Here is a 16,359-nt window from a genome sequence, read left to right on the forward strand (position 1 = left end):
AAAAAAAAAAAGCAAGACCATAAGATTGGCTTCTACATATCATTGATCGAATGTTTTTTTTTTGTTTTGTTTTTTTTATTGTTGGGGAAAAATCAAATGTAAATTTACGAATATTTGGCGGTCCATAGCACTCATACAGATTTTTTTAAATCCCACACATTGAGAAAAAAATCTTGTTGAACATTTTACAATCAGATCAAGGTGGAAAAATCCTTCTTAACAAAACCACACCGCAAGATCGTTACGCAGGATAATCTTTTCAAGACATTCGACAGTTGAGCCTTTGATGACTTTGATCGCAAAGGGAGGCCAAAATGCTGAAATTTGGCCCGGTCAGAAAATGCGAACCCCATTTTAGGCACTGTGTGAGTCCACTCCACTGATGCTCATCCGGACTTTGTCGATGAAGACAAGTGTTGCGACAGGCATCCTCCTAAGCAAGATAAATTTCTGCAAGGGGCGGAAAGAAGTCCAGTTCAAATTGAATCTGTCGGAAACGAGATCCGGCGAAAGCGCGCGCTTCCCCGCCCTTTATGTCTCCGACCGGGCCTGATAACGCTCCCCGACCATCCATTCTGCAGCACGCGCCCCACCAGGCGTAGGCGTTATCCTTTTTCCCCGTCTTCCTAATCGCGTTCATGGGGCGTCGGTGAGGCAGGAAGGAGAGTCGAGCAAGCTGCTGCAAAGAAGAAAAAAAAAAAAGCTCCGTAATACCTATTAAGCCACTCGTGAATTACTTAGCATATATTTCACGGCAAACGCACACACTCCTATGTCGTCACTGTGGGTGAGAGTTTACGGCCGAGGTTAAGGCAACGCCAGGGAGGATTTCCTGGCGTACTAACGACAAGCTTAAAACGGTGCCGCCGCTCTGATTACACGGCGGCGTTGAGGCATTATGCGGCAGCGTTTTAGGATTGTCCATCTGTCTTGGCTATGTGCTTCTGATTTGGGCTCATTTGGGTTCATTAACTCATTTGCTCCCAAAAACATATAAATACGTTCTATTTGAAATATTACCATGGTCCCCAAAATGTTTTTATACATTTGTTGTATTCAATTTTTTTCTATGCTAGAGCATTCAGAAGGCTTTGATGCAGTCTCTGAACCGAAGAGGCCATTTGAAGCAATGGTAGTTATTACAAAAACAGCCAGCAGGTGGCAGCAGAGTGTGGCGGCCGCGGCTCAGGGTGTAGAGAAGGCCGTTCAGTAGCCTGAAGGTCGGCTGTTCGACCCCCGCTCTCCCCAAGTCATGTGTTGTTGTGTCCTTGAGCAAGGCGCTTTGGTGTATGGAAGGTGCGAATGTTCGGTGGTGGTCGGAGAGGCCGTAGGCGCACACTGGCAGCCACGCTTCCATCAGCCTGCCCCAGGGCAGCTGTGGCTACTTAAGTCGCTTACCGCCACCCCCGTGTGGACGTGTGAGTGCATGAATAATGTATCCATTTTTTTTTTACAACTTTGAGCGAATCCTTGAAGTTATCGTTGCACTCTATCGGCATAATTTATGTTCGCCCGTCTGTCTTTGATAGCTGCTTCTGACTGGGATCTCATTGAGGAAAATTCCCTACCTATAATTTCATCAAGGTTTTGGAGCATGTTGAGGCCCCCAAAAATGCAAGTAGTTTTAAGTACAGCACAGGCATGACCATTTTCTCTCTCGTTTCTATCACAAATACAACAATAAACTATTGACCTCACCCAACCGTATTCCGGTCTTACAAGTTCTAACCGCGCCGCGGTGGCTCAGCAATTCTTTACGTGCCGCTTTTTATTTCCATTTTGACCATGAATCTCCATTCAGGCAACAAAAGTGACGAGGAAGGAGGAGGGAATACAAAAGCAGGAGGAATCCACGGAAGATAAAGCGATAAAAATGCGTCGTGGTTGAAAACTCTGCCATTTGAACGTAATGACTGTGACTGTCCGGATGGAAGCTTGAAGAATACCTGAGATTTAAAAGGAAATGTTCCATACAAATCTGTACTGTATATTCTCTAACATTGAAGGATATTTGTGGAGGAAATTTGGTAAAGCTGGAGAAGGAAGCCTTTTAATGTAGTGTAACCATCAAGAAAACACCTTAAAGGGGACATATTATGGACAATTGACTTTTAAATGGCTTGTATACAAATAGTTGAGTCTCTGGAGTGCTTGTGTCCACCCCGTCAAGCGTGAAATTGCACAACCGAGTAAAATCTTTTGTGAGCTGCCTGTTTCCATAAACGCGTCTGTAAACAAGCCATTCGGAATTGCGTGAGGATCAGCCACATGTGGAATAAGGTGTCCTCGTGATGAAGTGCTGCCTCCACCAGTGAAAATATAAGCTTTTAATGTAGCACTTTGCAGTTTGCGCTTAAAATTTTTAGACCCTGGGGCTCAACAAGTCCCCACACCCAAGCTGCACCCTGAGTCGTCATGGTAACTGTGTGGAAAAATGGATTTCTTTGTGCTTATAACTTAGAAATACGTGATGTAAATTGTAACTCATAGAATGTTTTTTTTTAGTGAGAAAATAAGGAAGTAGACCGTGTTCTCTCTCTTTGATAGTGGATTATCATCTAAGACGCCTGGGATCTGTTTTAAATTGGGAATGAAATGCATAACCTTTAAAACGGCTTTAAACGTATCGAATGCAATTTTTCGTTCGCAGATAAGACCACTTGAATATGTGCGCCACATGATATTTATCCCTCCATAATAATTTTTTTTTTTTTATTTGCAGGAAAATAGTGAAGATGGTTGACTGGTTAAACTTTTTAAGATGAGTGTTGAGGTTCCCGGGGTTTGAGGTTATGGTTTTGGGTCAGGGTTGAGGTTAGTGGGTTTAGGACTTGAGAACAAAGGTTACGTTAAGACTGCTTTTTTTAAGAGCTTTCACGTAGTCACGAGTGTTACATGACATTCCCTTGAAAAGACACACTTAAGTTGAATCGAGTTGTTTTTAATGACCTGGCATAACCTTTGCAAAGTTAACTTTTCTGGATACAACACTTTTCTATTGTTTTTCACTGTTTTTCTTGGTGCAGTCCTGACAGTTGCCCCGTGTAAGTGGGACGCGTCCTGGGGTACCCCTTCATGTTGACAGATGTTGGACGGGTGCCCCCCCCCCGCTTCATCCGAAACCTCCTGGAGCCCATCAGCAATCACCGCTGTGCAAGAGAGAGGAGTACAACTCTGACTCTCCTGTGCAGCGGGGGCTGTTGAAAAAGAGAATTTCTCCTCGAGATTAGCGTCACACCAGCACATTATTAAAGCTCGCCTGATCCCGCTGCACCGCTGCGAGTACCACAGAACATGGATTTGCTCAGGAAAAACAAGAAGCCATGGCGGCAATCCTCCAAGTTAACAAAGCCTTTAATAAAGAAAGCAGGATATGGCACTTTTTATTGAATATTTAAGCAGGCAACCCACTGGGGGGGACTTCCCATCCCCGACTACCTGGATTGCGCATCCCTTTTTATTGACGCCTGACAATGCGCAACAATTCAAGTGATGTGATATGAGAATGATTGATGTCGGTGACCGTTTAGGGAGAGGATGTTAAGTCTGATGTCTGCATGCGGTTGCTGCCTCATCTGTATGCAAGCGTTGCCGTTCCCCGCGGGTGGCCCGCTTGTAGGAGGCCCACGAACGCATCGCGGGAGCTCCGAGATCATTCCGAGTTAGGTCTAATCAGTCGATACCAGCCGAAGGATACTCGGGTTGGGGGTTGGCTGACTAACGAATGATGTATGCATTATCACTGACAGGAGGAAGATGTTATCAGACTGTTAGGCAAATGAATAATATTGTTTTTATTTATTTTATTTATTGTTGTTATTCCTAAAACCAAACCGCAGCTGTTTTGACAATGTAATGAATGCAATTCACCTGACTGGCCAAATCCGGTCTGACAACTTTCCTAGCAGAATTGGATGATTTTTGATCGATTTTTCAATATATTTAAGTGTTTTAAAGGGTCGCTACTGTTGAGGAGTTTGGTTAAATCAACCTAGATTCCACATCCTATGTCTCTCGGCTGTCCTGGGAACGCCTTGGGGTCCCGTCGGATGAGCTGGCTGAAGTGGCTGGGGAGAGGGAAGTCTGGGCTTCCCTGCTAAAGCTGCTGCCCCCGCGACCCGACCCCGGATAAGCGGAAGAAGACGGACGGACGGACGGACGGACGGACAACCTAGATTCTGTACATGCAGACTCTGGAAGACAATAAAAGCCAGATGAACTACAAAAATTGGAAATAAAAGCTCAAAGTTCCATTCCAATGGCAGCAATGTAACCGGAATTTGTATTGATGCTAAGTCGCATGGCGCCGTACTAACCTACGCTATTGCAGCCAAAAACTCAATATTTTGGCCACAGGAAAGAAAAAAATGCAAATTAGAAAACCAGTAATTGCAGCCACAACTGCATTTCTGTGTTGCATGACCATGTATCCTTTTGCTACGAGATGGAGATCTTGTAATAAACCAAAGCTGTCCCTAAACTAGTATTATCCATAAAATAATGCTATGTTGTTGTGTTTTTACTCGCTAAAACGGTGAGATTATGCTATGACTAGATGCAATCAGTGGTGCTAGCAAATTTAGCCAGCTAGGCTGGCAACCAGTTGTAGTTTTTGCCTATTATAGCGTGTCATACAGTGATGCCCTGGCAGATATAAAAACGGGAAATACGAGTCAGCGTCATCATCAGCATTAGCTTAATACTAGCTTAATTTGTTGTCCTTGTTAGATGCAGTGGATGTGGCCTTCAAAGGCATACTGCCCACACTTCTTCCTGCCTCTGTCTGGAATGGACTTTTTACAGGAAAAAAAAATTGGATGGTAATTATGCAGCAGTGTGACAACAGCAGAAATGAAGGATAATAACCGGTCTATTTTCACCCAGAGCATTACTGAGAAGGCTCATCATAACAAGCCAATCTCAACTTTATTTGGAGGGTGTCCGCGTCCTTGCAATTTTACCGACATCCACCTTGGCTCTTTCCGCCGACGTGCGAGCGGCGTTTTCAGTGTGGGGTGTTTGTGTGCAGTGAGGGGGCAAACCCGAAGGTGCCTCCTATCCTGCCGGAGCCAGTGTGAGGAATAAGCACAAAACCGGCCGCAGGCTATAAAAGCGATTGCGTGGAGGAAAATAAGATTGGGATGGATTTAAGGGTAGCCTCCGCGCCGTGTCCAATCCTGTCTGCGGGCTCAGGTTGATTCGCTGGACCATGTCAGCTGAGCGCCCGTTGCCTCCGACACATCCCATATGTCATGGGGCGAAAACGGAAACGCCTGATCCGTCTAAGTTGTTGAAAGAAGTCACAACTGATTAAAGCTTTTCTTAGCTCTGGATAAAGTCAAGCAACAATTGCTATTCAGTATTTGAATCTTTTTTTTTACAATACAGTGCTACCTTGACTAGTCTCGATTTATTCCTATTCCCTCACCTTAGTAGCATAGAATGTTAGCATTTTGGTTAATGATCAAGCAAACCAAAGTTAGTCTAATTTTGATGTATTAGGGAGGTAGGGGGTCGGTGTCCATGCTTTAGGGACCTGCAACCCTTGTTTGTCCAACCCCCTAAAGTTAACAGAGAATTGGGAAACTTCTTGGTCTTCGTGAACGCGCATTCCTAAGGCTTAGGGACGAGGCATAAGGGATCGGGCCTTAGAGTGGACATGGTTGACCTTACAGAAGCTAAAAAGAACCGCCTATGTATTCTCTCCACCCATTGTTATCCTCGACTGGTCTCCAGACAGGGCACATTCGAGATAGCCATTGATTGGGACTCGAAAAGTACAAGGTCAGTGAGTGGGAACTGAACCACGCCGCTGCCTGCACCAAAGTTATGCGAGTGTACCACGACGCCATCAGTGACTAAGATGAAGACGATACAACTTAATGTAAAACCAATACAACACTGAATACCATATTAAGAAATAAATTTCTTAAGGTAATTGGAGACTCTTAAGGTGTCAACGGATAAATAAATCACAAAGCTGGCAATTATGCATGTTCGGGGAATGCCAAGGAGACGGGTTGGTTATTAAGAAGTGATTTAAAAGCTGCCAAAGCGGCGGCAAGTCTACCGTAGGTTGATATTTTGTTCAATTTTTTTTTCTAGCACTTGTCATCATGACAAGGGTGCTGAAGTACTCAGTGTTTCTTATTTTCTGTTTTCCAGGCTCTATTAACAACATTCTCTGATGCAGTGTGTGGTAAATGGTCACCTATCCCCAATTTAAAAACTATTCCTCCTGCGACAAGACCAGCATTCAATAAAAGTGTGTTCGACTGACAATAGGCTCATCGCTTTTTAACTCTCCTTTTCCCAACATCCGATTGTGATGCAGATTTTCAGTTTTAAAACTCTTTGATGGAGAGATGCTTAAGGCCTTCAAGGAAGACGCATTCCACAGCCTCTCAGATTGAGTTCATTGTGTCGGCTGTATCTGTTCTTAAAGATAGCCGGGCGAAATTGAATCCACATTTGTCGAGTGCCTGTCCACCTGTGCGCAAAAAGCATACCAGACTCGTGTCTGGATGGAATTGCCTTTTGGAAGAAGAGGTGGGCGATAACCACTTGACTTGTGAGTCAGGGGAATATCCGAGATGCCCGCGGGGTGGGGGTGGTGGGGGGGTAAGTGGGAGGGAAGGCGCTGACTGATTCCTCACTTCACTGAGTTTCGTGCTGCTCGCTGCCAAAAAACACCACTGGGGTCGCTTGGTCACTGTCAACACTCCAGACTGTGGAGAAGTTCCTTGCTTCTACTAGCAATGATTTTAGTTCATAGTGTGAGGGAGCAATTCAACTTGGAATAATCACATGGGGTCACGTCCTAATTGTTACGGGTGTCAAATATCTATTCATCCATATTCTGTTAATCTTGTTTGAGCCTAAAATGAACTTAGCCTGTTTTGAACGGGCCTCTTCTCAATTGATATCGGCAACAGTTTCACATACAGTATTAAGACCTTCACATATTGAACCGTTTATCTGATTAATCAGTGAACATGTGTTACTTTCCAGGATTTAATTGGCTCTCCTGCTTCAACTCAAGTAGGATATGTTTAGAAACTCTAAACATCCAAATCTCTTCTCTGACTGCCCGAAATCGTATTTGCTCAATTCTTTGAAGACTGCTGTGCCTACCATGTGTCATTCCCGTGATTGACAGGTAAATGGCTCAAGGCGCAACCCCACAGCTTGCCCCAAGTCAGGCGGGATATGACTTCCTTGTGACCCCGGACCGAAGAAGAAGATGAATGTAAATGTATCACCCTGACAGATGTCACAAATACCTTAGTTGCAGCTTTTTTCCCCCCTGCTACTGTCAGCTTTTCTTTTTTTTTTTTTTAGATTGTGCTGCAATGTCCTAAAAGATCCGCAGTCGTCAGTGCTGTTAAGATATAGCAACTAGCTCTTTTCAAAGAGAAAACCTCTGACAGACACTCTAGCTGCAGTCGTTGGTTACAAAAGTCCGGCGGCTATAAAAGGACAAATGTTGTCGGGAGTTGGCAGGGAGACAAAACGTTGACTCAATGAGTGTGTTACATTTGTTAGGAGAACAGATAAAAAAACGGGAGAATGTGTTTTCTGTGTTCCCGCAGCGTGTCTGGACTTGTATTTACCTCAGTAAGGAGGTCTACCAGTGGCCCGGGGATCGATGGTGGTCGCAAAAGGTACCACAGTATCGACCGGTGGCAGGGCTGTAAACAGGGCGCATTAACCCGTGGGCAGTATTTTATTTTGAAATGGCTTGGTCAGAACCAACAAAAAGCCACAAAATGGTCACAATAACGCCTAGGGGGGTAAAAGTGCTGAAATACGCTCGGTACTACGCCATAAACACGCCTTTGACTTTTGTAGCAGGACCCCATTGCGGCTTAATTGCGGTGACCGTGTTCAGTGCTACGTTGGAAGTTATCTAACGTCAAGAACATTGCCAAGACACAATGGTTCCATAACTTCCTAAGATTGGTTAGCCTTAACGAGGAGGCATTAATGGTAACATGGTAAGGAAAATTGACTTGTCCAATCAGGTGCAAAATTGCACAAGCAAGTGACTTTTTGGTGAGTTTCCCAGTTCATGTGTACATGAGTTTCTCTGCCCATGACTTGGGTGAAGATCCTGTAAACCCTTATAGCTAATACCGTTATCTGCAGTAGCAAATTTGTTGTGTAGACTTATTGACAGCTTTAATTTGGTGGTTGGTGATGAAGTGAAATGCTTGCGTTTGTGTTGGTTTAGGTTTATTCTCTTTTATCTGGTCTGGATGAGCATTTGGGTGAAAAGTCTATTCCAATTCTTCATATCTGGGATATTTTCACGAGAGCATGTACTGCAATAGACACCTGGGAATTGTTTTAAATTGTGAAAAAAAAATCTGTAATATGTTCCCTTTAATTATTAAAAGGAAACAAGGACTGACTCCAGATAAGGTGATCGTGGGTGGGCTGGAGATATTGGATTTCCCTCCATTAGTATTCCCAGCATCATCCAGACGCTCCACAGTGATTATCAGGGTGTTGAGATGCAGGGCCCACCTCCGGGTCAAAGGAAGAGGGTGGCTTTCGCTCTTTTGGCCTCGTTAGTTAATTACGGCGCAGACTGGCAATCACACTCACTTTGGCCTTTTTGCGCCAGCAGAATACGTGAGCGATTGCCGTGTGCCGGGTCGGCCCGAAAACAGAAAACTTGAAAGGGAATATGAAATGTATGTATATCAGAAATGGGCCCAACAGTAGCTAGTGACTCGCTGGTATTTTTTTAAAGTAGCTTTTTAAATGTCAAAGTCAAACACAGCCTCTTTGAGGGACTCTAATGGAGGTCATGATCAGTTATAAAAGCTTTCCCATTGTGAAAACAACTACTACTACTACTGTGGTGGAATTGTACTTTACAAGGTGTCAGATACTGAAGGATGATCAGATCTTCTCACGCAATGACATAGCAGTACCTTGAAGTTTGGCCCAAAAGTTGTACACTTTCGAATTTGAGTAAAAAAATGTGGCCCTTTAAAACAAGTTAGAACCGCCATCATACATGACATCATCGTATCGCGCCCGTGAATCTAATAATCTCATGTCAACCCCAATCAACAGGTGAACTGTTATTTATGCGCGATGACGTGTTCAAGCTATGTTCATCAGTGATTTTGTTTTCGTAGGTTAGTACTTACTTTTTGTTCCCATTCTTGTTGACTCAAGAGGACTCTCAACCGTAGATGGCATGAATCAGCCGAAAGCTTTTGATTTCGAGTCCTGTCTGTTTTCTGTAGTAGCACTGAGGGAGGAGGTGCACTGCTGGCTGCGCTAGCCTCTTGCACCCGTCCATGTTGGCAAAAGGTTGGAGTCATTTGAGTCATGTTTGATGTTTTACTTTACAGTAGTGGTTGATTTCAATTGTTGAGTGTGTGACAGTTAAAGCAAATTGACATCTTGTTTGGATTAAGCATCTACTTATCGAGTGGTGTCTGCATAATGACTAGAATAAAGGTTACATGTTAATTACTCAAACGTGATAATTGATCCTTCAAAAAAGATCCTTCTCTTTTACGGCACCTATTTACATTTTCTCGATGATAACCCGACCTCACTTCAAGAGTCTCTGTGACCTTGTGATAAACTTTAATTGGAAGGCGCGTTCAGGTCAGGTCAGATCTTGATTTTGGCTCGCAAAGCCATGATGGGGCTTTACGAGCGAGTCAGCCGTGTTGGAAAGCTGCCGAGAACAATAACTGTAAATGCCCCGGAATCTCAATAATGTACTATGAAACAGAGTTGTTAAACTCACTTATGATGATGACCATCTGTGCAAACAAGTGGTTGGTGTATCGCGGCGCTGCAATGAATTTTCACACGTTTCGCAGCGTTTTTAGGGCAAACGATGCCAACAGTTGTGTTGCTTTACCAGAAAATCACATTCAGCAAAGTCAACCTCCACGCAGGACGTAATCTCTTGAGCTGTTGAGCGTTGTGGCAATGCCTTTTGCTCTACTGCTGATGCTTTTTTTTCACGCAGGCGGCACGGGTTCGATTCACGGTCACTACGCAACCACTGCCGGTTCTAAGCCCATCTAAAGATTGAGTGGCTTGCCGTCAGGAAAGGCATCCAAAGTAAAAACGGTGCTAACAAATGAGATGAGTGACTGACTGTGTTGATCCCTGACAGAAAAAAAGGTGAAAGTCACTTCTGAAGACCTAATCTCATTTTAACGCGTTTTACATATTTTTGATGGTCCATCATTGGTCATTTGTCAGCGTCTATCGCCCACTTCCGTCATAGTCAGTTGGCCTTTTTTTTTTTCTTCAAGCTGAACCAACCTGTAATCGTCGGTTCGTCGCTTCCGTTGTCACTTCGTCGCGGCTATATTAGAACCAACCGATAAAGATGGGCATTCCGTCAGTATTGACGGACCGTCCCTAAGTCCGTCACTGGTGTCAGTAGTTCTTTAGGTTGGAAATAAAAATGAGCACTGCTACTTCACATTCACAGGAAACACATGATTAAACTAGTTAGCATACCACCCATAGCCGAAATAGCATAAACCTGTGTGACGTCACACCCTTTGAAATTCATTTTCAGTTTTTAGGATCTAAAACCAACGAACCGTTTTGCGTCAACATGTAGTCCAGTAACTTTCCATCAAGACAGGTCGAGCCAAATCATTGAATAGCAAATTAGGGAAGCTACTGAAGGGGTTAAAGATAAATCATCCTAAACTGTTGATTTTTGCTGGAGACCTTTTGCGTCCCCTCCACTTGTAATACTTCCAGATGACAAGTAACAAGGTCGTAAGGTTCGGGGAGTGATGGCAACCGCTGTAATCCCTACAAAGCCGCGGCTGCCGTATGACTGAAGGCTGCGAAGAGTTCGGGGAGCTTAGGAGCCGACGCGCCTGTGTCGATTCGATTAAGGCGGCCGACGCCCGCACACAGCGTGTGGAAAAAGGCTGCTTAGCGCTTTGTGCCTCGTCTCCGAGTACAGCAGGTTAATGATAAGTGGTGGAGACAGCTTTAGGATGTGTTCTGAAAGGCTCATTTATTTCACACCGGCAACACAAATTGTGTAGGCATCATTCTCGGTGCTGGTTGGAGGACCGAATAATCAAAGGAAAATGCTATCTGCATTTTTCCACTCGCAAGTCTCCAGAATAGTCCTAATTGCTTGATGTCGCAGGGTTATTAATGCCATAGAAAGCCTGACTGATGAAATATTGCAGGTTGCCAGGTTCAATCTACTGTATGTGAGTTACTCATAACACAACTACTACTTTGTAAACCACTAAATTTTGTGCTCTGCCATGACCCAAATTGAAATTTGGCCACTTGGGAGAACAATTGTGTCAGTCCGACCTAGTAGAAAATGGAGTCTCTGCCACACTATATCTTGTCATGTGATTAAGGAAGACGACCTGTAACATAAATTGTACTGTGAGGCTTGACATATATAAGACGTATGCTCGGGCGGCCAACATTTCACTCTGCTGTCACTCGTGGCTCCGAATGTCATGCCTCAGTTCACTTAAGCTGTTAAAAGAGAGACAAAATAGCTCAGGGTGTGCCTTTCAACCATTTTTCAACTGATGAGACACGGGCGGTCAGCCAAGAAGGCTTTTGAAATTGTTTTTAGTAGCATGAGTAGATCTAAAAAAATTCACAGACTGCAGGCTTTCGGCCATTTTTGGCGAAGAATATTGAGCCTTTATTATGAAGCTTTCAAGGTCTAGATTGAAACGTGCGTTGACCTAATGAAGCCTCTTCCATTTTTTTTTTAATGACATCCATTTCGGAGAAATATTTAGTATAACACGTCCTCAAATAACGGAGCATTTGTTATTGATTCTTACCAGTAATTGCAGATGCTGCTGTTGGGCCCTCTTTTGTATTTTATATATTTTTTTAAATATATGCATGTGAAAAGGAGACCATGGATTATAGACCGAATCCTGATCTACGTTTGTACACCAACCATTAGCTAAACAGGAAGCAATTTAACTCTTTGACTGCCAAAAACGTTAAATAATGTTTAGTAAAATCCTATGGAGGAGTGCCAAAGACGTTAAAAGACGTTTTTTTCAAAACAGAGGTGGAACTAACCATTTTCTATTGTTGATTACTCAAAAACGGAATAAGGTAGAAACAAACTTTTTTTTCTGATGAAAGATGAGAGTCCAATCTTTCATTTGGTAGTATGTGTGTTTCCATAGTCCAAACACATAATTTTCTGTGGGCCTTGAAAGATCAGTCAAAAATGCTTAAATCGGCTGGCACCCACGGCATCCCTTTTCTGAAAACGTCTGGCAGTCAAAGAGTTAGCATCTCTTCAGCAAGCAGTCCAACCTCCACCTTCTATAGTCCGTAAGAATCTCTCCCCCAAAGTCAGCTCCTTATGGATGAGTCCGTTAACTCGGTAGTTCTTAGCTGGTCCGTAGCTTGTCTGCCTATCAGAGAGTCTGTTGGGTAGGCAGACAGTTGGCTGTTCAGTTAATCAGTGAGTTAATGAGTTAGTTAGTAAGTTAATCAGCTAGTTCGTTAATAAATCACTCCGTGCGTTAGACAGGTAGGCAATCGGTTGATTGGTTTGTCTGAATTGGTTCGTCATTAGGTTGGTTATTCAGCATCCATCGTTCAGTGAATTAAATCCGTTGGTCCTCAACGCTCAGACAGTAGTTGGTAGTCAAGTTTTTGGTTGGTCAATCAATCAGATGGTTGCTTTGGTTTATTGTTGTTTTTGGTCAGTTTCTTGGTCAAATAATCAGTTAGTTTGTTTGATTTTTTTTTTTTTTGTCAGTGAGTAGGGTAGTTAGTCAATCAGTTGGTTAAGCAGCTGGTCGGTTAATCAGTCAGTTCGTTAGTTGGTCGGTCCGGTCAGTTGTTTGGCTAGTCAATCAGTTATTTAATTATGCAGTCGGTTGGTTAATTTAGTTGATCACTCAGTCAGTTAATAGTCAGTTGGTCTGTTGTTTGGTTAAATCCATCAGTTTAATGGTTATTTAATCAATCGGTTGGTCTGTTAGTCATTCATTTGACAGTTGGTCAGTTAGTTGATCAATTAGTTGGGTTTTTTGTTTAGTCAATCAGTCTGTAGGTTCGGCAGTCGGTCAGTTTTTTTGTTAGTCAGTTAATTACAGAGTTGTTGTTGTGTTTAGACAGACAATAAATTAGATCATTAATTGTTTAGTCAACCAGTCAGTTAATTGGCTGGTTGACCATTCAGTCAGTTAGTCTGTTGGATGGTCATCCGTCAGTTTGCCCGTGAGTCAGCTTGTCTGTCCATTTGCAAATAAGTTCCTTTGTAGTGTTTCTTGACAGTTTGTCGCTGCACCTGACGCATCGAAACATAAAGTGGAAAACACATGCAAACACTTTGAAGCAGCGACCACAGCTGGAAGATTTATGCAAATGGCACACTGGACCCAAACAGAAGGCCCCAAAGATTAGAACAGATCAGACGAGAATACTAGTGCCCCGGTCGACAATCATTTTCTGGTCTCGGGGGTTGAGTGCGAGCCACCTTCACTTCAAGCTCCACTTTCATCCCCTTCATTACGAAGCATGTGAGGTGAATGCTTTCATTAGGGAGAATCCCAGAGGGATTCATGAATAGATATTGCTCAGAGTTGCGCTTACTCTCGCACCCGCCTGATACAACCTCACACATATTGAATAGATCAGAACAACCTTGGATCATGTCCCTTTTAGCAGTCAAGCGTGTTTGAGAGGTTGTGAACTTTGGTGAAGCACCAGTGGAAGCGTTTGCTCGTCATATTTAATGAGGATGAAAGCCATACATTTTGGCTAGTTTGTCAAATCCCAGTTTAGATTTTATAGGCTTTTTCAGGGGTAGGGTAGCACGAAGATGTGTTAATTAATCCCATTCCACATCTGAATGCTGACATCCGCTTGCGAGTGTGTTACTTAGCTAGCTGATTCTGTCTGTTGTTTGGTCCGCTCGTTGGTTTGGTAGTCAGGTCGATGCTTGGTCGTCACGTCGGCAGGAACTAAGCCGGTTCCTTGGTTTTGTAGTCGGCTGACTCACTTTTTACCCAAGTCTTTCGACAATTGGTCTAGGCAAATTCAAAGTGGTAGCGCTGTAGAAAACAACACAAATTGAAGCTCAAACACAAACAAACAAAAAAAAAAACCTGCTGTACATCCAGAGGCAGTTGTGTTCCAAGCGTACGTGAACTGAGTCCAATCGTCGCAGTCTGGCACATTCACAATGATGTCTGCACTGCCCTGCAGAGAGTGTTTGCTCTCTCTCGCACCCCTTGCATGCTAAGCACCGCTAGGTGACTTGTAGCCTCCTTGTGTCAGAGCCAGTCTGCGCTGACTGCCAAAGCCCAATTAAGCATGCAAACCCTCCTGATGCGCGACACCAACGAAAGTTTGGACCAGTCGGCTCATTTCCGACCGCTTCCTGTTTGCTTCATGCACCCACTGTTACATTAATGAGCTCCTTATAAATACTTCAGCTCTGGAATGTGCCTCCAAACCTGTTTAATGTAGTCCGTAATCTTCTCCAAAGGAGACTGGCCAGCACTCTTTACTTAATGGTTTTCTTGATGCAAATCTCCAGGGAATCTTTACTGATAGCAAGCTGTGAGTTACTGTATGCTTATTTTGTTAACACCCTTGAAACTTATTTTTAGGGGTGAGCATCTCGTCATGGTTTTCCATACATGGGGTGTGAAACGATTCAAAGACGGTTTGATTTAAAAGTGGAACAATTTGATTCAGTGAGATTACAATTCAATTCGAGAGGGTCTGGCTCAGTTTGAGAGGGTTTGATACATTTTCTTTTAGGAATTTTTCAGTCCTTTTTTTTTTTCTTCTTCTTTTTTTTCTAATTAAAAAAAATTTAATTTTTTTTTTTAAATACATATACATATATATATACACATATACACATATATATATATATATATATATATATATACCCTTTTTTTGTATGTGGGTGAGTATGTGTATGTGCGTGTGTGTGTGTGTGTGTGTGTGTGTGCGTGCGTGCGTGCGAGCGTGTGTGTATTCATCAGTTCACCTAAAGCCCATTAAAAAAAAATCCCATACTAATAATATAATATAATAATAAATTGCCAAATGCAGAAATATCAATGTAAGTTATCACGATGTAGTGGCTCTCGCTAACAGACAGAATTAAGTAACCGGAATTAGGTTAAAAAAAATTTCAGTCCTGTTAACTCATTCACTCCCAGCCATTTTCACTGAAGCAACCCCCTTCACTCCCAGCTGTTTTACTGGATTTTGACTGTTATTGTAAGGCCCACAGAATATTGTGCTCTATTGCTATAAAAACATGGAACCTACCAAAAGAAAGATTAGAGTCCCTTCTTTCTTCAGGGAAAAAAAGTAATATTTGTATCTGTTTCCGTTTTGCAGCAATTAGCATTAGAATATAGCTAAGTTTCATCATTATTCACAAGCCTGTTCAAAACACTGGGAAAAAGAGCTTTTAGCAACAGGACCCTGGTTGATCTCTTATACTCTGCTGCCACCTGCTGGCCGTTTTTGTAATAACTACCATTGCTTTAAGCGACCTCTTCAGGTCAGAGGTTGCATCAAAGCCTTCTGTATGCTCTAGAATAAAAAAAAAAAACAAATACCGTATAAATACGTTTTTAGGACCATGGCAATATTTAAAATAGAACGTTTTATATGTTTTTGGGAGCATTTTCCTTGTATAATATAGCTGTCCAGTAAAAGACGAATCGATAGGTGTCTCGATATATTCCAAAGTGGAACGTTTCGGTTCGATACACTCACATCTTTTAAATAAACCAAAAAAAAAAATCTGGTTCAACAAACCTATTTTTATTACACACCTATGTTATTTTGTATCGGTGTAAAACTGTAGCATATTTAGCATAATGGAATCTAATGGGATGGATTGGGAGTTGCCCTTTCACCTTGAGATCACGTTCAAATTTTGAATGTTTGTAACAGCAGTTGAGATCTCAACATTGACCAAAATCGGAATCTCTTTTTTGAGGAATTTTTTGAAATTGTGCTATTTTTCACCATACAAAAAAATCTTTTCGTTTATAACCAATCAGACAATTGTTCCCCATATCGCTAAATAATTGTTTATTTTGTATCTCAGGGCTCACGTTTGATCAAGTCAAACAGCATGCCGTCTTACTTTTGCGGGGTCGTGCGAGGTGATGGAAGTGAGTTAACAGTACCTGTGGGAGGGAAAGCACTGCGGGCGATCATCTTTCGTCTTTCTTGGCTTTTTTTTCGCAAAAGTCTCACACGCGTTTGACACACGAGCCTCGGCGACCCCACTTTGTTCCTCAGCGGCGGAGAGAAAGTGGGCTATTTCGAGGACGCGGGGTGAGAAAAAGGGCTCAG

At 42.9% G+C, this 16,359-nt stretch overlaps 1 protein-coding gene across 11 annotated transcripts in view; it reads left to right on the plus strand.

Annotated features, from left to right (window-relative positions):
- The window catches only part of ncam1a (neural cell adhesion molecule 1a), a 252,964-nt gene that overhangs the window by 178,599 nt on the left and 58,006 nt on the right, over positions 1–16,359 (plus strand). The window lies entirely within an intron of this gene.

The sequence above is a fragment of the Vanacampus margaritifer genome, chromosome 16, assembly GCF_051991255.1.
Source record: "Vanacampus margaritifer isolate UIUO_Vmar chromosome 16, RoL_Vmar_1.0, whole genome shotgun sequence".
Taxonomy (NCBI): Eukaryota; Metazoa; Chordata; class Actinopteri; order Syngnathiformes; family Syngnathidae; genus Vanacampus; species Vanacampus margaritifer.